Source organism: Agelaius phoeniceus, chromosome 8, assembly GCF_051311805.1.
Source record: "Agelaius phoeniceus isolate bAgePho1 chromosome 8, bAgePho1.hap1, whole genome shotgun sequence".
Lineage (NCBI taxonomy): Eukaryota > Metazoa > Chordata > Aves > Passeriformes > Icteridae > Agelaius > Agelaius phoeniceus.
This window is the reverse complement of record NC_135272.1, coordinates 22303593-22327319: the sequence shown is the minus strand read 5'-3', so window position 1 is coordinate 22327319 and position 23727 is coordinate 22303593. Positions and strand designations below refer to the sequence as shown.

Genomic DNA, 23727 nt, shown 5'->3' with positions numbered 1-23727 from the left:
AGAGCAGGACACCTTGAGATTCATGCTCATATTTCATTAGACTTTTTAGCTTCCTATTGAGACTGCTGTCATTATTGTAAGTACCACTATATCAGTATTTCCAGCAGCTTCATCATACCCTGTTTGGAAGTTCTCTATTTTTATCTGTCAGAGCTCTCAGTTATTTTCCATTTTCCAGGTTTAGAGTCTCTCACTGGCTGTAAGCACCATTTGTACCTGCACTGCAATTATCACGCCACCATGACACTAAGAGAAGATCCAAATATTGCTATCAATGAGACTGCTTACTGCAGAGGAATGATGCACCTCTTAAATGTTGATACCTTGGCAGGATGGCTCTTTTAGGAACATGCACATAGAGAGGCGTTGGGCTGACAAGTGTGATGCTTGATGCTGAAAGGCATAAATACCCATCCCTACCTCCTTCCTGCTTTGTCCAAGAGAAGGTAGTTGCTCTTCTAACGCTCTTTTTTTACTTAATTAGTTTCTGCTTCTTCTGGGCCCATCTACTCTGTATGTGAAGAAGTGGTGGACATACCTGGACTGGAGTGTTACTGCAAATTTGAGTAGAAAGTCAAAAATTAATAGTTTTTTTCCCTTATCAAATTAGAGCCACCAGTTTTGAGGAAAGGCTACAGCAGATAATGGAAGAAGAAAGGAAAAGCCAACTTGATGTGTTGATCCTTCTGGTTGTTTTCATTTGACTTTTCCTGATGGAACTTCTGAGTTTTTATCAGGTCTTTTCATACAGTTTTCTTCCTGACTGACAATCTCAGGTTATTCTAAAACCTTGGATCAAGTAAAGAAGCTAAGATGTAGTAAGCGGATTCTTTCATGTTGGAAATTCATTGTCAGATTTGCTACATAAAACAACCCCTCATTTCACAGAAGAAATAACACCATCTCTTTCAACATCTTGTTTCAGGCTTCTCAGTATATTTCCTAGAAGACTGATGAACAAGACAATTTGACTGACACCAGCCTGGTTTTTCCTGACACCCAATGCACATGCAAGATCTGACAGGTGCCTTCCAAACATTTTAAGCCTCTAAAGTCCTGTGAGGTAAATGGTTCTTCTGTGCCCATTTACTCTCTCTGTTGCACCAGTGGTGGCCAAAACACACAGAGCTGGCATGTACCCCAAGTGTGAATTTTATCTTGCACAGGCAGCCATGACTGAGCTATGGAAAGTGAGGTGGCTTCTGATTTTTCAAAGTCTGCAGAGCTGACAGAAAAGACACATCTGTAAGTGCTTTATGTGTCTCTGCTAATTGCATAGATGTTTTCCATTGGACTGTGTGGTAAAATAACCAAAATGCCTCAGTTTTGTGTTTCTGTAGCAATTCTGAGATTCTTTGTCCACGCTATAGGCTAGTGAGCCAGATACTGATGTGAGACCCAAAAGAATTCAGAGGAAAATCAGTATCATTTTATCACTGGAGGCCAAAACCAGCTCCAGTGTCACACTTAGCTGTCAGTTTCTTAGGCAGTATCAAGCTCCTGTGTGGTGCCAAAGTGGCATATTTAATCATGGAAAGTTTTCTAAAACTTTGGTTTAATAAGGACAGATTTATTGCATAACAGAAGGCTTACACTCAAAATGTAAACAAAATTCCAGTCCAGTTGCTGGTTGGAGAAACTGGAGTTTAGTTTTTAAGAAATTGCTAATTATTCCTACTTGTTTATGGTTTGGGATTTTCTTTGGGGTTTTTTTGGTGGATTTTTTGTTGGTTTGGTTGGGTTTTTTTTTGGTTTTGGGTTTTGTTTTGGTGTAGGGGTTTTTTTTTGGTGATATCCTCACTACGTGTTTTCAGCTGAAAAAGGAAAGATAAAATAAGGAAAAAAAAGAAAAAGTGTGGGTGGGGAGTCCTCTCTGGCAATATTTTTTGCCCAGCACAATCAAAGAATTGGAAATCTTATGACAGAAAGATGGAAGGAAAATGTTCTTCAGTGATTTGTAGCTCAATATTCAAGGCAGAGAGCTAGGGATGAAACTATTCTGCTTGCTGTTAGATGTTTGAACTGAAGTGGAATGCTGTGCCAATATATCCATGTCTATTTGCATATGCTTTTTTTTTTTTCATTTTTAGAAAATGTTTTCTCTGGGAGTTTATTTCTGAGTTATTGACTTCCTGGTAAATCACATTCTTTCCCTGCACTAAGCTAGGAAGCAATCAAGTCTCCAGTGCTCAATTTAGCAATGTCTTTATCTTGCCTTTTTGAAAGCACATTTTTGTACTTTTTTATATACTTCAAGAATAAGTTCATTAAGTAAAAGGTCTGGAGGTGATGACTATTCTTCACAAAAGAAACATGTTGAGTTGCAAAAATTTATTGAGGTGGGTGCTGATGTGAAATTGATAGAGTAGGTTGAATAGTTGACTGATTTTTCAGTATATTTTTCCAGTGCTCTAATGAAATTACTGTCACTCTTCTCTGAATGTTATATATGCTCTCTACCTTTCTTTTCATTAAAACACTGTTAATCTGACTTTTTCCTTCATTTAGCAGGTTTCAATGCATGCAACCAGGCAATTAATCAAGTTTTTTGCCCTTGACTCCTCCTTTTATTGATGTGCACATATACCTCCTGATCTCACTGGGTATTACAAAATTTAAAAAATTGAGGAAACCAAGCTGAGAGAGAAAAAAACCTCAAATAGCAGAAGTTATTTTCCCTAACTTTCCCCCCAAGACTGATATTTTTTTGGACATGGACACTACAGGTAAGTAAAATTAACACAGAAAGCCCCTAGAACTCAAAGCTTACATTACAAAAGTTTGAGTATCACTTTGCCAATGGTGCACCTTCTTTCATTTGCAGCAGTCTGATGTCCAGTAACTTCTCAGAAAAATGATTCCCCAGTAAAACTGAATTAAGTTTTGCTGTTTTGAAAATGTGCCCAAAGTAGTAATTGAAATTTCCCACCTTGTAATCAAGGACACAATAATTTCAGTGAAACAGGTCACATGCTGGAGTTGTGCAGCACGAGCACTGCAAGGCACTTTTATATGTATATTATTATTTATTTATATTATTTTATATTGTTATTTGCAAGGCAGAAGTGAGGAAAACATTGCTCATTTAGGCTTTTTGGGTTATGGTTTTTAGTTCCAAAGCATTGCATCAGGAGGACACTTGTTAATGATGAAATGTTGGACATATGTTCAGTTAGCAACCTAGTAAGGTGAAACACAAAACCTTTCTCCGTGTTTATTGATATTAATGCATAAACCCATTGGGACACACTGTGCCTGAGGAAGAAGGCAGAGTCTGCTCTGAGGGGTTTTCAGTGCTGAGAGCTATTCCTTCAATAGTCCATGTTTATTCATCAAATGGGGAAATGCTCCCTGTGTCAGAGGTATTAGTCATCAGTCCATGCAGTAAGTGTTTGTACAGTCACACTGCCAGCAGAGGATCTTTACTGCAGATTTCAGGGAGAGCTACTTTCTTTACATTGGCTCTGTCAGATGAATGAGAACTTCCTCTGAATTCAAATTTAACAATGATAGTTTGATCTCTAGCAATATGTTGATCTCAGCCTCATTTTGATTTACGTTTTATTTTTCTTTTCTGTACATCAACCCAGCTATGACAGGACTCACAAATTGTAGAACACAGTCTGAAGGATTGCTGGTAACTTCTTCAGGAAAGGTCCAGACATCCAAACATCCTCCTGTGCCAAGAGCCACCAGCTAGCTCTGGATGGTTCTCCCTGGAGGTGCAGTGTGTCTGGATGTCTCTGGATGGCTCTGGATGGTTCTCCCTGCAGGTGCAGTGTGTCTGGATGGCTCTGGATGGCTCTGGATGGTTCTCCCTGCAGGTGCAGTGTCTCTGGATGGATTTCAGTGCAGGTGCAGTGTCTCTGGATGGCTCTGGATGGCTCTGGATGGCTCTCCCTGCAGGTGCAGTGTCTCTGGATGGCTTTCAGTGCAGGTGCAGTGTCTCTGGATGGCTCTCCCTGCAGGTGCAGTGTCTCTGGATGGCTCTGGATGGCTTTCAGCGCAGGTGCAGTGTCTCTGGATGGCTCTGGGTGGCTTTCAGTGCAGGTGCAGTGTCTCTGGATGTCTCTGGGTGGCTTTCAGTGCAGGTGCAGTGTCTCTGGATGGCTCTGGGTGGCTTTCAGTGCAGGTGCAGTGTCTCTGGATGGCTCTGGATGGCTTTCAGTGCAGGTGCAGTGTCTCTGGATGGCTCTTGCTCTGCCCAGCCCACTGAGGCTGCCCCGGTGAGCTGAGAGTTTCCCCTGGTACTGTCCCAGCCCTGGGTCAGGGCTCTTGCAGTGTCTCTAAGCCTGCACTGTGCTGTGCAGACATACTCCTGGTAATCCAGCTGTCAGTGCTGATGCTGATTTAGGGACAAGGGATCAACTCCATATTGCATATTAAGCCCAGGGGCTCACTTCTACTTTTGTGGCTATGACTGACTCGCGTGAACCTGACTGAGTTACTCATGCTCTGCCTGGAGAAACTGGTCTGATTCTATCTGGATTGAAATGTCCTTTCTTCTTTTTAAATTGATATTGTTTGCCATGTTTCCAGGTTTGATCACTCTTGCAGCAGGTAATTTATGCACTTCAGAGCAGTGTATTTTTTTTTTTGATGAATCAAAATTTCCTAAGAAAACCCTTCACTTGAGGTTGAATGAAAAATTCTGACTTTAAACAAGACATTTTTCCTTTGTTTTTATAGGGTTTGAAACATTCTTTTTTCCTTGTTATTGCAATTTAACTGTATCCAATTACAGTATGATTTCTTTCTAGAACTGGTTCTTTCTGAAAGCTTCACCCTGTCCCCTAAAATAATTCACTGAAGTGGGATTATTTTTCTGCACTGCTGTAATTTTTTAATACTGTAGACAAGTCACTTTCATCACTTTGTTCCTCCTTATGCTAAACAAGGGTAATATTGCACAGCTGAAAAATCTGATGAGCCTTAATTCATTGATAGCTGTAGCATGTTTCAGAATTGTGTCATATTCCCAAGAATATTCTCAGTTGCATAGATCTGCAGGGGAATATTCAGAATTAACACTAAAAGACACTAGAGAAGAGCATAATTTTGTGTTGACAAAAAAAGGCTAAGTGCATGGCTCTCCCTGCTGATGCTTTAATTTCACAAATCCTTGTCTGGAGACCTTTCTGCGTCTAAATTTCTGAAGGATCTCCAGGATTTTAGCTGACTGACTTCTATTTGACTTTAAAGGGAGATTTGCATTTTAAAACACCATGCAATATTTTGAAAAGTTCCTCATGATGTCCAGACTAGCATCACATTAAATCTGTCCTTGGCAATGGCAAATGATGTTATTAATATTCAGTTGTAGCAAGATGGATTCAAACAGGGGGAGGGTAGGGGGTGTTCTTGGGCATGGTTCTTGGTTGTTAAGAAAGTAATAAACCTTCCTTGTCTCTGATTTTATAATGGACAATAACCATTAACTGATCAACAGAGGAAATGTCAGGTGTGGAATCAATGCTGATAGAAAAATATTTCATCTGTTTACATTTACGAAGGATCACTGATAAAACCTTTGATCCCATTAAGGATATAAACTCTTCACATATAGTCGATGACAAGTCTGATGAGCTAGCTGAGCTCCACCAGCCTCACTGTGCTTAGTGAATGTTCAGCTAAAAAGGGATCAAATTGACTCATGAATTTCAAGATTCCTAGGAAATTACCATTGTGAGGTGACCCAGTTTTTTGATTAGTGTCATGAAAAGACAGGTCTCACTGAGAAATAAACGTAATAATGTCAACCATGTGCTTAAGTTCTTCTCTCCGTTATACACATTCACTTTCAAATTGTTTTGTCATTTTAGCATAAACTGTACCACTTGCTTTCATCTGAGAAACACAAGCTTAGCATAGTTCTGTGCAGAAATCAAAGATGAGCATGGAAAAAAGGCCCCTCTTTGCCTATTGAATCATTGATCAGACAAGCACAGTAGATATTTGCATGGATCCTTAGTAGTTAGGTCTCAGTAGCTGCCTTAGATAATTGTTGAAAGGGAAGGAAGTAAAGAGGAGCAAATGTAGACATTTCATCCATCTGTTTTTCCCAGTAATGACAGACTTTCTTATGGGTTGCCCTCTCACTTCTGTCCTTCTTCAAGCACAGAGGAGTCACCAACTCATAATGGTATTGATAATGTTATAACTTTGGAACCATGTAGTTTAAACCAGGAACAAGAAATAATGAAATGAACTGCTTTCCCTTGTTAGGAAATGTTGGGGGAAAATTGTCTGACTGGGCCAGAAGGATATTGAGGAAGAAATAGAGAAGAGAAGAAAAGGAAAGGTTCATCAAATGCCATCAAATCTGATTTGCAGTGGGACTAATTTCATGTTGTATTAATCTCTCCTCAAAAAGCCATTTGATTGAATTGGAAAATACATGTGAAAATACTATGAACTCTGAAAGTTTCATGAAGTCTTCATAGTGACCAGGCCATGGTCAGTCACTGGCTGTTAGTTGAAACCATAGTGTTCCCATCTTCTCAAGTCACTGAGGGCTTATCAGTCCAATTAATTTTTTGGGATGCGGTCATCCCTACCTCTACTTCTTACACCATGTCTGTGACATTTTGGTCCTCTCTTTCAGTGTTTTCAGCTCATGCAGTTCTCTGTTCTCTGTTCCTCCTTCCCTGTACAGGTGCAGAGAATGTTCTGTGCAGCAGAGGCCCCTGTCACAACCAGAGCATCTGAGGAAAACTGCCTCTACAAGGAGAAGGTTAGTTCTTTTCCCTCCTCATGAAACATCCTGTCTGCTCCCCTCAGCACTCATGACAGCTCAGTGGAGAAGAGCTGTTGAGTATGCCCAGATAAAGCAAAGGAGATTTGCCTTAGTAAGAGTGAAGTGAGAAAGTCATCCTTGGCTTATGGGTTTATGACCTCCACAAATAGCTTTAGTACAAAAGCAGAAGCAACAAAATTTAGTATTATTCTGTTAAGAAGACAGAAAAACAGAGGAGTTTGAAAAAGTGGAATAAAATCTCTTTAGGTTGGGTAAGTGAAAACAAAGGAGGGAACATCATAATGTACAATCACAGCTCTTCCTCAGTGTGGCAGCAGCATCTGTTAAAAAATGCAGGACACTTAAAACTGGCAGGGAACTTGGAAAGTCTGGTTTAGCTGCAGAACTGGGCTGTATCAGAGAGACAAGGGGTTCAGTCAGTTGCAATAGAGTTTCCTATTAAATGCTGAACTACCAGTGGCTGTGGACTCTGGTATCTTCACCTTCTCTCTCTTCTCTACTGTTTTTCCAGTGCTTCCTGGTAATGTTAAAAACTAATGCTTGGTCCTCTGAGATACCCATTGATTGTGATTGGTGTTACCAGCCACCTTGTGATGGGCTGCAGTAGAAAAAGCACTTGCCACTGGAGGTGAACACAAGGTGAGATAAAAACTGAACAAAAATATGGCATTGTTCTTTTTAAACTGAAAATCCAAGTCCAAGGTGTGAACAGCATAACCTTCGAATAATAAATGCGCAGACAAACCTTTCAGGTGCACTATGAGAGCTATTTGGGAAGACATAACTGCAAGCCTCCTGAGTTAGATGTAGTGATTGCATAGATGTAGGCTGCCCCAGCAAAATGTCTTTTCATGACCAAGGCAGAGGATTTCATAAAGAGTGCTGTTATGTTTTCACTGCCTAGTTAATTTTGCTTTCTGAGGCTCTTCCAATGTCTCAGTTCCCAGGAAGGTATGTCAGGAAGAATTTTCAATTCTTCCCATGGCATGTACTTTTGGTGGAGATTTTATTTTATAGAAATGTAGAAGCTCATTTCTGCCTAGTGTTATTTGGGTGGCAGAGGTTGAGCTGGGAGGAAGGCACTCCAAGGAAACAATACCCTCTTCATAATAACCATTAGGCAACAGGCTCAGCTATTACTGGTACACAGAATCTCAGCTTGTTTTACTGCCTACATCTCTCTCTGAAGTTAACAGTAGAATAGCCAAGTAGAAATCATTCCCCAGATGTTACAAGTGCTCTGAAATATGTTTGAAACTATCTAAATACTTTACACTTCTTATAAATTCATATCTTGATCCCAGAAGAGGATCCAGTGCACTCACCATGGACTAATAAACATTTAGAAAAGTTAAATTACTTAGAGATATTTAAGTATCATAAAAATATGTGTAAAGTGTAGACACTCTCCAGCATAAAGCAGAACCTGCAAAGATCTTTGTTTATTTAATTGCATTTTGGTTCATCCATTTAATAAAGAGGATAATTTTTTAACCTCTCCAGTTACAAACAGAATTTCAGATTCTGTTACAACAGACTGGAGAAAGAGAAATCTTAAACCAAGGGCATTTAGTCACCTGCAGAGTGGGAAAGATTGAAAAGGAAAATAGATTTACTGCCTTCCACATCAGTTTAAAGGCATTTTGTGTTTGAATTCCTCTTAAATCAATTTCTGAATAATATTAGTTGTCTGAAATGATGCAAAATTATATTGGAATTCAGCCTCATTTTGCAGCACAGAGAAATTCTCTCTCTTTGTCCTTGTTACTCTTTAAGTCATCTGTTTTCCCTTCATTTATTCTTTCATGATGTGCTCTGCCTGCTGACGAGTGAAATGTGAGCAGGAAGTAGGAAGGAGCAGCCTTTGTCTCTCCTGCCAGTGTGCTTCATACATTTGGGAAGAAGCAGACCTGCATCATAAAACCAACCGAAGGCCACGGAGTTACCTCTCTAAAAAATGTAATGGACTGTACTGAAAGCCTAACTTTGACTGATGTGAGGTTTGGGACTTCATCCAGGTAAGAATTCATGCAGCAATGAGCACAGATAAGGCAGCTGACCCAGAGTAGGGCCAAACTGTTTACCAGCAGATGTGTTTTTGAAAATCTTCCTTAACTGGTCATGGCAGCGGAAAATACCCTGCTGTTAAACGCATCTGCAATCCACTGCGCTCCCAATCCACCTACAAAAATTCTGACCTTTAAAGAAATGATGGAGAAGCTGGTGATTTTTTCCATGGCATTGAAGCTCAGTCTATTTTAGGCTCCAAGGCAATTGCAGCCCTTTTTGCTCCCTATTTCACATCACTTTTAAGTCTTGTTCTGGCCACTATGAACCCTTCAGCACTTCTCCCTGTGCAATCACTCGAGTCAAGATCTGTGATTTGTGATTTGCAGATGACATGTACATTTCTTGGCTGATGGCTGTTAAAGCAGTTTGCAAACCTAAGGCAATAAAGTGCAGGGATGCAGTTGAAGCTTTCTATTGCCACACTGAATTGCCATTCTCATGCAAATGAATAATAAGTTCCTCTAGGACTGAAAATAATCTGTTGTAAATTTCTGCATTAATTTTTTAAGTAAATAATTTTGCCAGTTATCATTATATACCTTCTGTAGATGGGAATGCCACATTTAACTAGTCTGTGTATCAAAAACAGTGATGCAGCTTGCTGTATAGGAAAAAGAAAAAAACAATGCAGCTTCTGCATTCATCAAATCTAGGTCCTTTAATCCCTTCGGTATGGAAATCTACTTATTACTGAGCTGCAGAACACAGTAACAATTCCTAAAGTGTTAACACAATTATTTATACATTTCTGATCATCTTTCATTTAAATATTTATAAAATACATACTGGGAAGTACGTACCTTTTAGAAAACTTGGTTTCTATGTCATTTTCTTAAAATATTCACTTCTCTTAAAAGATACCTAAAAAAAAAACCTGCTGGATTTTGTTTTAAGTGACACTATAAATGTACAAACAAAATGTAATCTTAAACAGAAAATAGTATGATTACCATCAGAAGGATTACTGTGGTTTGTTGTTCAGAGAGCAGGAAACACAAGATGATTTTCTCACATACTCAGTCTCAGCTTGCAAAAAACCAAATACATTGAAGTGCCTTGGTCTTAATGTGCATCCTAAAGTCTACATATTGTATAAATTCCTAATCCTGTCAGAATGTAAGTCTGAAGATTAGCAGAATGTATAATAAATGATTCCATGTCATTACACATAAAAATAGTATTGCTAAATCAAGTGTGGCCCTTTATAAATGTAAAAAAGACCAACTTAAGCAGATTTGTGCTTTATAATTCTACAGCTTGGACTAGAAAAAAAATCGACTAAGACAGATTTTCCATTTCTCTGATACAAATCAGTTTGTCTTCACACACATGCAAAAAGACATTGGAATAGATTTCTTTAGCATATAACTTAATATTTATTGAGATTTCTTGTACATTTAATTATTAATGGCAGCAGTGTTACAGTATTTCTGTGAGGTTGCTATTACTGACCCTGTACCTGTTGGGTTTTTTCCCCCCTCATATTATTTCCTCTACAAGCATGAAGGCATGGCACTTACCAATTATTTTGTGTGACAGAGTCAAAAAGACTTACGGTCACTAGGTCTCTCATTTGGCAGCATTTCAGGGCTTGTCATCCTACAAAATATTGTTTAGTTTAATCATTTTATAGTTAGTGCATTTGGTACATTAATGATAAACATTTAAGGAACAACCATTTCTCAGTGTATTAAAATAAATCTTGTGGAAATGTGCAGTGAATCCAAAAGAAAATGTAAACCACCTATACAGTACAGATAACCTAGACACAGTAGTACTACCATTACAAGGTGTGGTGATTTGGACTGTTGGGGTAGACTATTACAGACACCTTCTTATAAAAAAATATCTTTTATTTTATTTATTATTTCCCCTTAATGAAATTAAATCATTTGAATAATATAGAAAAGGCAAATTAAAAACCTACTCTCTTGTATATAATATATTATATACAAGATATAACATATAGCATAATATATATTATATATTATATATTATATATTATATATTATATATTATATATTATATATTATATATTATATATTATATAATATGAAGACTGTTAGGAATAATGTATGAACACATGCATTTTATGGAGTTGTGACACTTTTGTATGGCTTAAATGGAGAATAAGTCAGTAGTGATCTTGCTGGTGGAAAAATTGGGTATAGACAGTCTTTTTCATCCCACACCTTTTAAATAACCCAGCCAACCAGAGAACTCAGAATGACTGAAGTCAGTAGACAGCTGCAAGATGCAGTGCTACTGAGCTTAGTAGTAAAACTCTCACTGACTTCAATAGAGGCAAATTTCTCCCCAACATTTTCAAAGGTGCCTGGAGGGTGCACATCACCAACACAAGGAATTTTAAGGAGGTATTTCACACTGATTGAAAATCATATTTTGCAGTCATGTCTCATCCAGACTTGGAGATGTAAAAATAGCTCTTACAACAAGCATTAAAATAGGGCAGCTCCTGTTCCTCAGTGATGAAAATACCTCTCATGCACCTCTTGTGATCAGTTGCCACATTGTACCAGTTTTGCACATTCTTGAGTGTACTGATCCAGATTCTGAAGGTCTAACATGCACAGCAAGCCTCCAGTCATTGAGGACAGCAGGAGCTCTGCTGGAGTCAAGCCTCCAGGACTAGACATAGATCCTACTCTTAGGCTCATTATTTCTTTCACTTGAAGAACTAAAAATGACCGAAAGAACTAACTATCATTTATAGAAGGAAATTAAATGTCCTGGTAATCTAAATCTTGGACTAAATTGGGAGCATATCTAGCACTGACTGTCTTGGACAGGTACTATTAACACATTTATTGGGCAGGACTGAGTGAATCTGACACAGAGGCACTGGGAGAGGAAGTAATGAAGACTGAATTTAAAAGCACAGTACTGTAATATCTCATTATTTTCTCTCTAAGTTCACTTGGAGTAAACCTAAGAAAGTCAGGGGTCTCCCTTTGTGCATGCCAAGGAGCTTCTTCCTAATGCTAGTTGTTTGGGGAAGGAAATCATCTGCCTTTTATCTGCTGCCTGGGAGCAGAAGCACCAACCAGCCCAATTGCCTCCTTCCCACACACCCATCCAAAGATCCCCAGACCCTCCATGTGCAGGACAGTGTGGCTCCAGCAGTTCAATGGACAGAAGAGGTTGAATCCCTCACTTGCAGAGATCCATTTCCAGCCCTTCTTCCCCACTGCTGCTCGACCAGAGGGAGTGCAGTGCAGTGCAGAGGGAGCCAAAGAGTGGGGTGTAGAACTGGGGTGGCAGGGATGGGTAACACAATACAGCTCCATAATTTGTTACTCCCCAGAATTCCTCGTGTTTGAAGTTGCAGTGTGGCTGTGGGATCTGTGTGGTGTTTACGAGGAGGTGTTCAACAGGAAAAGAAAAACACCTGGATCAAGCTACACTCTGGGAGAGCTCCCGGCAGCTCATTCTTTCTGGACTTTCTGCAAGCAGTCTTGTCAGGGGGCTTAAACGACCTTATGAGAGTAACCCAGATCTTCAAGTCAATATATCATCTATGCTTTATCAGGGAAATAGGCAGGAGAATCCTCAGTGTCCCAGGTTCAGTTCCTTTAGGAAGCCAGCCTCTTTGGAAAAGGGCCAATGGCATGCAGAGGTCTAGGCTAAATCAGGACATGTTTTTCCCCCCTTACTCTTTCTTTGGAAAATAGCAGCCAAATCAAAATCTTATATGGGGGAAAAAATGTGAATGAGTATTCAATTTGGGTAAGGGTAATAATAAAATATTTTTGTTTCAGTATTCTTGAAACTAAAAATTCCAGTTTTGGAAAGCTTTTTTTAAAACAAATTTTCAAGTACAGGCTTTAAAACTAAACTTAAAAAACCAGAACCAACTGAAAACAAAAGAAAATACTAGAACCATATCAGAAATAACTGTTCTACATGACCCAGACAGAAAATTTCTTGGTCTGGATAAAACTTCTTGTCCATTCCTTCAGTATTATAGGGAGCTTTTTTTCAGAATAGAAACCAGACAATCTCTAAATACCACCGGCTGTTCAAAACAAGCCCTTACATGCCATTTGCAGTAGGACCAGTGCCCTTGACCCTGTACTTACCAGCACAGGATTCAAGGGTTTAATGTGAGAATATATGTATATCATAAGAAAATAAACCAGTTAAATTATTAAAAGGTGACAAATCATTTGGCTTTGTTCAATCTGAGTGTCTTCATTAATGGCCACTGAAGCCAACAAATATATTCCCTTTTTGGGTAAATTTTGGATATGACTGTATATTTTTCTTTTGTTATAGGAGATGCTGGCATGTCACAGTCCCTCTGACGAGCAGAGTGTAATAAGCAACAGACACTGGGAAAATACTTCCTATCTGTTAGAAAAAGGTGACAGTTTTCAAATAGATGATACATGATTTAGTTCTGTTGGTGAGTTATGTACACTGGGTTTCCCATTAAATCTATCACTGGAAACACATTTATCATGGTAACGAGATCATCACTTAATAGAGCTGCTAATATTCCCTCTCAGGATGGATAACATTTAAAAACTTTAAAAAAAAAACCTCAATGAATCTTTAAGTGCATTGTGTTCATTACAATATTCATTAAATAAGGAAATGAATAGCAATCAGAGAAAGCATGATAGATGAAGAAAGGAGCGGTAGCACAGAACAATGATCTGGGGAATATCTCTGATGTGGTGATTGTTTTCTTCCAGCATGCTCTTTAGTGTTGCCTTTACCCCAGAAAAGCTTTCAGATCCCAGCTGCTTCTATATTGATGAGTATGGGGAACAGAACAAACTCTAGCTGTGAATGTTCGATCAATCTTTATATAGGTAAAATTGCCACTCTCCAGCTGATTTATGTAATGATTTTAGTTTGTGCCAGGAAAGCCGTAACAGAAATCCACTCCTGTGCAATTAATTGTTTAAATCAAATACACATCCTTGCTGCACAGGATGCTTATGCCTAAATTTTGTAGGAGACAAGACTATATATCTTGAATAAATGATGGAGAAACTGGTTGAAGCTTACTTTCTGCTATCCAGGTGCCATAGTTGATTCTTGCCTTATTCAAATGTAGTCTATTTAATCTCCTGTAGTGTAGGAAATTATGTTCAAAATCTCTGTGATCCTCTCTCCCTACTAAGTTATGCAAGTAGTGACAAGTATACACTGCAAGTCTTGAGATTTTATCTTTAATGTGTGGCTACACACTGTTGATCAAGAGAGCCTGGTAGAAAAACATTATTTTCAGGTGTGAAAAACCGTCACCTTTATCAAATAATTTCTCTTGCATCTCTCCCAAGGCATTGTACCCTATTTAAACTTGGGAGGTTAAGTTTGTAGCATTCATTATGACTGAAAATTTAGTTCACACAATCACGATGTTCCCTTTATTAAGTGTTACTGTTAAGCAATATTAAAATAATGTGGTTGGCCTTTTGAAAGGTTCACAAGATATTTATTTCTTTGTCTTGTCTCTTAATTGCATCTGCTTTTTAAGATTCTGATATGCAAGCTAATGTTGCTGCTCTATGCCTTGTTTGCCACATATTATCTGATTTATCTATGCATATCTTACAATTTATAGACCTCTCATAAGGTCTCACAGCTCTGCCTGATGTGTATAATTGAAATGCTGATGGGTAATGTAAATATCTTTTGACAGAGATATGTCTTGAATCTTTGGTTGGTAGGTTTCCTTGAACCTCAAAACAAATCAAAATAAATTTTGGCAGATAGCCTGGCAGTCTTACTGTACTTAGAAAAATGCATTCTGTAAGAATCTTCACTCATGCCATTAAATGAATTATTAGATAGAATAACAACAAGTTTCAGAATCCATAGCAAAAGTTATTCCTGTATCCAGATACTCCTACTAAAAATGGGTCCCTCATCCACTAGTCCTCTCCCAGTCTGATTCATTTTATTTAAAACCTTCAGCTCCTCTTCATCACTACCCCTTGACAAACAATTAGTCTCCAGCCTTCAGAATAACTGTTCTTTTGTTAATAATTTGCAATATCCACTAACATGACCTGTAAAGCTCTGGAAAGGATATTGATCTAACCATGCTTTGTGCAAGCAGAGTCCTGAAGGGGTCCTGCAGTTAAACTTTGGGGAAACTCCTCATTCAATTCCAAGTGCAGGACTCATGATGCACATAGTACACGTGTGTGATATGGAATGCTGTGCTACTACCACTGCCACAGAGTGGGCAGCACTTCAGGAGCTTGGGAAACAGCCAGGACTTTTACTAGAGAAAGGCAGGTTCCTGTGCATCCATGCAACCCTGCTAACCAGCAAAACTGATACATAGATAAAGAAATTTGTCTCAGCATCTGTCCAGAATGGGATAAGTGAATGTGTGTTCAGAAATGTTGTTCCACACTCTTGCTAGGGGTGAGTTAGCTCTGTATTGCCTCTCACTGTTGGCTGCAGCTATGGGGCCCAGTGCGGTCCTGAGTTATCATCAGACAGACATTCGTTACTTGTGCAAGATACTTACTTGGACTGAAAATCTGCCCAAAACACCATGTTCAGTGTGCAAATGGTGCTGTTCTCTCCAACCAGCCAGGAAATAAGCTGGGCAGCAGTCCAAGTAGGCACCATAACTCTGCTTTTGGGCGATAGCTTCTACATTTGAAGGCAGTTGGTTAATCATTGTTCCTTTTCTCTCTGCATGCAGGTCCTGTTCAAGACTGAGATATCAAGGCTCACATGTTCAGAGGACTTGACATCAGTAAGAGCTGCTACAGACCCTTTACAACAGACTAATCAAAATGGAAAAACCCAAACCTGTAGGATGTGAGAATCAGATCTTTCTATGGAAAAGAGAAGGCCTCTAACATTGACTCCTCCACTCCATTGGCCACAAAGTCTGTTCTGGATAGGGAAATGGAGGTGTTGCTGAGTTCTTTTAATAGAAGTGGGAGCATCAAAAGGTATCTTTTTTTTTTTTTTTTTTTTTTTTGAAGATTATCAAGTGCTTAGGGGAGAAGCAGACAGTCAGTAACATCAAAACCTGATGCAATTCTCCTGAAAGGCACTCTGATGTACTGGAAATGCCACGTCTCTGCTCCTGGGACCCAGTGTAATTATCTGGGGAAGACAGAGTGATTTCCTAACTATTGACTTCCCATAGGTCTAGGTCAATGTGGCCTGATGGTTTTCAGCAAAAGGCTCCCAGCAGTCTTTAAAAACTAACAAATTATAGAGCTGTTTGCTGTGGCTTGTGAGCCAGGAGGGTGTGGGACAGCAGCTGCCATGGAAGGAAGGTGATGCTACAGGGAGTGGAAATAGACTCTCCTTTGCTTGCAGGACTTCTCTGCTGAGCTATGACAGCTATGGCAAAACCATTTACTGCCATCAAGAGGCAGCTATGAGAGAAGAATATGAAATATGCTGTTTCTCATCTAGTGTTTCCCAATGACCAATTTATTATTTTCACCCTGTCCAGCACTATGGAAGGGTGCATCAGGGATCTGCCTTTCTCTGCTCTGAATAACTTAAGTCAGGCTGCAGGATGTGAAATAATTGAGCTGACCAGAATTTACAGCTCTAGGTGGAGTTTCTTCTTTCTGTTGGGTTTGTGAGTCATGACAATAAGAGCATGATGCAAAATGTACATGCTCATTTCTTTATCATTTTTCATTTTCATGCTGTTTTATGACTCAGATCAGCTCTAGCATGGTCCAGCTCTCTTAGGCAAGAGTTTCTACAATGATTAGGTATCATCTTTAAAAATTAGAGCAACAGACAGTTGATGTGAGCCATGCTCTTTCATTTTTCACTCTGATCTTCGCATAGTAAGTCCCGCATGACTTTCAGAGAGGCCTGTCTTGTTTAATGTGGACTTTGTTGGGCTGTAATTTATTTTACTTAATTATTTATGGCTACATTATGTATATTAGCTGCACTTGTCTAAATAACAAGGGTTGCAATGGAAGACTGCCTGTTCAGCTGATTAATTCCTTTTACTTTCTGCATTTCTTAAGGTGATTCTGTGATGAGTTTAGATTGCTGTTTATTGTTCCTGGGCTTGTGTCTAGCAAGAGCACTCTGAGACAACCCAGAGTTAGAATAGGCACCAGCAGAACTTAAATGGACACATAAGATTGGATCTGTTCTGCACTTAAAGGTTATTTCAGGAGGATAGGGAAGTGTTTCAGAACTGAATGAATAAAAGATCACTCCAAGCTAATTTTTTTTTAGTTAAGAGTGCATTTAAGTCAGGAGCTCATTTTATTTCTTACAGTTTTGAGACTTTTTTATTTTTTTAATATTCTATATTTCATTCATGAAACTAAGAGAGTGTACCACATAGTAAATGGAAACTTACCCAGAAAAAAGAAATAGCTTGAAAGATTGGTTTCTGGTCTGACACATTCTTTTGCCTGCTTTTTACTGCTTGCTAACAGCTTGCAGCCATGGCAGGCAGCTAGCAGAGCAAGTGCAGATTAATCATTTTAATATTTATTGATAGGAAAATACCTGAGCACACTTTTAATATGGGTTCCTTGGACATAAGGGCATCAATGGCTCTATAAAATGTAAATAGATTCTTAATTACCTCAAGTGCCCCTTCTGCCCAAGTGGCTCTTTCACATGAAATACATCTCACTGGTAATGAGCCCAAATATTGCTAATGGACTGTCAAGGGCATATTGTGGAATCTTTTCTTTTTGGGTGCCACACTGGCAATGTGTAGGGTTTGCTGCTTCTTCATTTCAGGGAAGATCTCAGGTTGGTTTTTTTCCATGGCAGGGGAGCTCCTCCTAAATGAAGATCACCACAGTCTGGGTCTGACTCTGTTTCTTACAATCTGTTTTGGGCACTAGATAAGAAAGTGACAAAGAGTACGTCAATAAGAGGAGACAAAAGTACTTTGCAATGTATTATAGCTTTCAGGTCTTTTTTTTCCTAAAGGAAATATTTCCCCAGAAATTCCTTTCCTTTTCCTGCTCCCTATTTCTGTCTCAGGAACAAGTTCCACTCCTGCTTTTTAGGCTGTCTTAGAAGTCATCATCTCACACTTCTCCATGGTTGGAGTTTATTCATTCAGTTCTCACACTTTAAGGTGTATGTTACATCTTGAAAACTTCTAGTAGAAGAACTCAAACTCTGAGGAAGGAAATTGCTGGATTTGGCCTATGATGGGCATATAATCATGAAAGGAGCTGTAGGGAGTGAGAAATAGAATTTCCAAATTTTTTTCAGAATAATGTAAGTCAGTTTATAGGCTATAGAGTGAAAGATATATAATTTAATGAGCAGAGAAAATTTTGAGAGTTGTAGATGGAGAGAAATTGGCAAAAAGAAATTGTCTACCCCACACTGACTTAGAAACTGTGTGCTGACATTTGAGAGTTGTGCATGTCTTGAAAACCTGTGTGAGGGCAGATGACATAAAGCTCTGAAACCTGCTGCATCTTGAGAGACAGATTCTGCCTGCAACAATAACAACAATATGGTTCTAGACTAAAGAAAGAATGGGTAATTGTAGGCTTGGAATGGGAAGGATGCATCTGACTGAGCAGTAATGTCTCTGGGACAGCCTCCAGCTGGGGTATCAAGGGCAAGCACAGTTAATGTGTTTAAGGTGCAGCTTCAGTTGTTTGAGAGGGATTGTATGATGACCACAATGCAGCTCACTCTCCCAGGACAGTCTTTGTAGCCTTGTGTTTATTTGTAAAGCAGGCATACTGTACTACCAGGAGCTGTGGGAAGATGCAGTCATTAGCTGTGAAAACTGCAGCTGGTGCAACCTCGAGGAGGATGGAAATGTCGATGGGCAAGTGAAAACAATGCATGCTTCTGCCAAGGGCTGGAGAGGAGCTGAAAGTGTGAAGGTGTCTGGGCCTGGGTTCACTGCTTCTGACACACCTTAATGTCCTCTGTACACTATGTGCTTTATCAGAAGCATGCAGCTTTTAATTAAACAGTGCCTGTTTCTCCATTTTCATTCCTTGCTCAAAAATCAAGCTGTTGTGTGGAAAGTGGGCAAAGAGGGATAAATTAATATGTCAGAGTCATTTGGTCAAGACTTTCTAAGCAGTTTTTCTGATGCTTTCTCTCATCCTCAAGAAGAGAGGAGAAATCATTTTATCATGGGAGAAATCACTTTATTCTATCATAGTCTTACAATGACTCTTTTAATAAGTGAGGATTATGTCACCCTTTAGATTATGTTAGCCTAGACAGTGGCCTTGGGCTCCCTTGTTGTGGTCTCTTTTGTCTGCTGTGGTTTGTAGCTGTGCAGAGCTTCTCCTGGGGTTTCTTGGATGTGACCGGGTCATGCTGCTGCAGCCATGGCACTGAATGTCCACGGATGACTGTGAGCATAGGAAAAATTGAAGGCAAAGAAAAAAAAGATGCAAGGAAGGAAAACCAGGAAAAACTGGGGCAGAAAGGCAACTGATCTAGAGAACTTGCTGAGTTCCTTTGGAGGAGACTGCATCCAGTCATGGAGAACATAAAGTATTTCAGAGAGAAAGTAGATTTGTTCTTTTTGTTCCTTTGTTATAATCAGATATGTATCTCATTTAATTTTCCCTCTTCTTCCCTTCTCTGCAGATATATAAACTTGGTAGTTGGAAGTTCATCATGCTTCACAAAATTAGCACATCTGTAATTTATATGCCTTTTAACTTCTAGTTACATTTCATAATAGAAGAGCTGAGGTTCCCAGCAAATCATTTATGGTACCAGAAAGCTGTGGGAGAAGATTGCTTACTTCCTAATTCAGTGTGACCCAAAGAAGTGAGAGAAATAACTCAGGGCTAAGTTGTTTCCTCTGGAGTGTTTTATACTGGAGTGGCCCACAGCAATAAGTGCTTAAGTGGCATAAGGGAATAGAGGAAGAGTATATAACCAGAGATAATATCTTTTCTAATAGCATTTTTAAGAATTAAAGAATATGACTTAGAAAATAGGATAACTGAAGCACAATGAGCTAGAAAAGGAGCTTTTTCATTAGGGGACAGACTAATGAAAGACTAAAGTTCTCCGTCAAGAGTTTTACTTAGGAATTACTTTTTTTTCCCAAACCAGCCTCTTCCATACTTCCTATAAGCTCAGAAACAGTCCCTTTGTAATGTTTATATCTATATATAGTACTCTGAGTTTTGGGGTTTTTTTTTGAATAAGATAGTATAGCATGTAATGAACATCTAGCAAAACCATATGGGTCAATTATCTCCCCCTGGATTATGAATCTTGAGAAAGCATAAAGCAGTTCTTCAAGGCTCTGTGTATCTGGTGGTGTCACATAAAATACCTGGAGGAACATTTGTGTTGTTACACAAATTCATTTTCCTAAGCATAGAGAAATTTCTATAACAATTTTGGAAATGTGCATTAACACACAGAGTCATTGTTGTAGGAACACTTGATCTGTTGATTTTACTTCCATGGTGGACTCTTTACAGTCTGTATCATTTCCACTCCACTTCACTGATGGTGGAAAAGCTTTTTTCATGGTTTATTTAGCAGAAAGTCATTTTGATTAGCAAGATGGGTAATACTTTACAGCTGTTTGCAATTACTGCATCTGTTCTATCAGTGGATTCAGATATTGGAGGCTATATTGACAGAAATGCAAAATGCAATAGAAATGGGTACAAGAGGGGACACATGGACACACATGCACACTTGGTGGGTCTAGTCATGTAAAGAGAAATCAAACAGCATGTTAGTCTCAAATCTGTGCCACAAACTCAGAGCTGGATTTAATACATTTGAAAGGCAGAATTTCTTGTTTGCAAGTGTAGAAGTTTAGTAGAGGTTTTATCTCAGAAAGGTTGGTGTAAAAGCTGTACACTAAATCTGTGCTGCTAAAATGCAGAAAAACTTTTGCCCTTCTCTCCAAAAGACATCAAGGCTGGAGCCTATACAGATGGGAAAAGCAAAACAAAGTCTCTGAGAACATCTGGAGACTGTGTACAGTCTCCAAACACAAAACTCCCTACAATCTTAAAATATTTTTTAATGCTCCTGATTTTACTCTTCCAAATACACAGCTCTCTTCTGTGTTCTATCTTCTAAGGAAGAGCTTGGTTTATTTCAAAACTTCTGGTAAGTTCTTGTCTTATACTTTCCCAAGTAAATCACTTTGTCATTCCATATTCCACACTGGTGGGAGTTTCTCACACAAGATAAGCAAGGCGGTACTATGTAAGGTAGATGAAATAAAACCCCTGTCAAGGTCTACCACAGTGGGGTGTGACCTTTATTTACTTGAAAAAGGGAAATGTTTTTATGTCTGGTCCATGCTATGATTACAAATAAGCTCAGAAGTTATTACAGAAAAAATTTTAATGGCAGACTGGTACTCCCACCTGACTGTTTTCCCACAGGCAACATAACATTTCTTCCCTGACTTTAATGCTTGTATTTCTTTACATCCCACAGTTTACTTTTAAGAAGGTTACATTTAGGTCTAAGACTCTTCAGCAATTCTTTGTAAGCAAATTTCCAGAGAGTAGTATGGTCACACCCAGAGGGTCATGGTCAACAACTCAGAGTCCTGATGGACATCAGTGACAAGTGGTGTCCCTCAGGAGTCAGTCCTGGGATCCAGTGTGCCCTCCAGCAATTCACACATGACACCAAGCTGAGTGGTGCTGATGACACACCTGAAGGACAGGCTGACATCCAGAAGGACCTGGACAAGCTTGAGAGGTGGGTCCATGGGAATCTCACGTGGTTTAACAAGAGCAAGTGGGAGGTGCTGCACCAGCCCCTGGTGACCGTGCAGGGTGGAGGATGGACAGAGAGAGCAGCCCTGCTCAGAAGGACTCAAGGATGCTGGTGGATGAGAGGCTGGACACGACCCAGCAATGTGCACAGAACCCATCCTGTCCTGGGCTGCATCCAGAGTGCTGTGGGCAGCAGGTGAGGGGGGGATTCTGCCCCTCTGCTCTGGTGAGTCCCCACCTGCAGCACCACCTGCAGCTCTGGGGTGCCCAGGACTGGGAGGACATGGACCTGTCAGAGTGAGTGCAGAGGAGGCCACCAAGATGGTTAGAGGGCCAGAGCACCTCTCCTACAAGGAAAGGTGAGAGAATGAGATTGTTCAGCTTGGAAAAGAGGTGGCTTTGGGGTGACCAATTCCAGCCTTCCAGTACCTGATGGAGGCCTACAGGAAAGATGGAGAGGGACTTTTTGCAAGAGCATGTAGTGACAGGACCAGAGGAATGGTTTTAAACTGAAAGAGAGTCAGCTTAGGTGAGATACTTGGGAGAGTCATCTGTGATTTCAGGAACACTTTCCCTGCCTGATTGGATTTGTTGGTTACTACTTTAAGCAAAAACGAGGCACTGCTAGGTATTCTGAACTGGTAGGTTTTTATTGAGAGGTATAAGGACCATGAGACAAAAGAGAATGAATATGCAATTTGCCACTGGTGGTCAGTGGAGACTTTGGCCTGGGTGTAGCTGAGGTGGTTTTGCCCTGAGCTCCCTCTCAGGTCAGCTGCCATCCCAAACTGTCTTCCTCTTTCTCCAGACTGCCAGCACACTCACTCTCACCAAATACTATTTGGGTGTATATATGATGAATTTATTTCCTTTAGAGACCCTGAGATAAAAAAAAAAGGTGGTTAAGAAAGTTTTGATTCCCCACCTAAATTGTGTTGGGATGGCTTTTCTATGTTATTAAGCCCATACACTGTCTCCATCCTTGGATATGGTAATACTATTTTTGTCTCAGTGTTGCCTTTAGGAAGATTGATGTTGTTTACAGTGCTTTCTATGGGTTTGCATAGTATCAAAGTCTTGACATTCATCAGTAAAATTTATGTGATGTATTATCTTGTCCATTTCTTTAGGTTAGACAGAAATGAACCGGGCAGATTTTGATGTCTCTATATAAGACGTCCTAATGTCACCTTTCTTTCCCCCGTTACAGACTACTGAGAGTAAGTACATTCTTACAGCAAGTATTAACACCAATCTGTGTAAGTGACTTTACTCAAATTTGCTCTTCCTCATTTATAGGCAGATCTGTCCTTCTAGAATACTCTTCCCACATCTGAAGCAACAGCTACATCCTATAAAGGAACCAACCTGTATTGCTTACAAAGAGGTAAATGTTTGTGACTGGTCACTGTAGGTCTCCCAATTACTTTGTGAAACCATTAATGTGTCAGGACTTTGTGTCAGTGTCTCATTGCATATTGACAAATAATGGAGGAAACTTGTTCTCATCAGAATGAGGCCCAAAGCAAGATGAAGGGATAAACTAAACCACCTTACTTCCCCCAAAAAGCATGAACTCTGCTTATTGCATTCCAGCCTTTATTATGTAGCTGTCATTGATTGAGTATTTTGAAAGCCATATAAATGACAGTAGGCAAAAAAAAAAAAATTGATGATTGATGAAATGAAATAGAAGTAATGTCTGGGAGAAGCAGGTTTACTAATTAACAGAACTTACAAGAAAGAACTAAAAATATACTGTAATGTGGCAAACTATTTTGAAACTTTGTCTGAAAATAAAAACCTCTTGCAGAGCAAGAGAACCTTATAGCTGCAAAATTTGGATTCAGGTGCATTTACAGTCACAAGCAGCAGCACCTATGCTGCACTGTTAAAGAGTCTTTTCCTGCCCAGCTTGATGGGCATGTTGATGCAAGTTTGACAAACAAACATAATTCATTTTGCCAGCGATGGAGATTTTAACACTTGCTTGAAATAACTGATAATCTGGCAAAAGAGAGTTAAAGTATTGCTGCACAGTATTTCATTTGACTAAAAACAAAAGCTGTTTATAATCTCTGAGAACCGTGTTTGAAGTACAATGAAAAAACATTGTTTTAATGAGTTTTACACCAACTACAAAACTTGTTTTCCTTATTCATACCATACTATTTTCTGTTCTCCACAAAAAAAATC

The 23727-nt window shown here is 39.3% G+C and overlaps 1 long non-coding RNA gene across 1 annotated transcript in view; it reads left to right on the top strand.

Moving 5' to 3' along the window:
* LOC129123530 (uncharacterized) overlaps positions 1–23727 on the top strand; it is a 58917-nt gene that overhangs the window by 2778 nt on the left and 32412 nt on the right. Inside the window, exons 3-12 of the long non-coding RNA XR_008534708.2 lie at positions 179–446; positions 926–1063; positions 1167–1245; positions 2509–2726; positions 6656–6733; positions 7269–8775; positions 13124–13211; positions 15522–15777; positions 22662–22751; positions 22831–22918. This is a non-coding gene — a long non-coding RNA (uncharacterized LOC129123530). The remainder of the gene's footprint in view (positions 1–178; positions 447–925; positions 1064–1166; positions 1246–2508; positions 2727–6655; positions 6734–7268; positions 8776–13123; positions 13212–15521; positions 15778–22661; positions 22752–22830; positions 22919–23727) is intronic.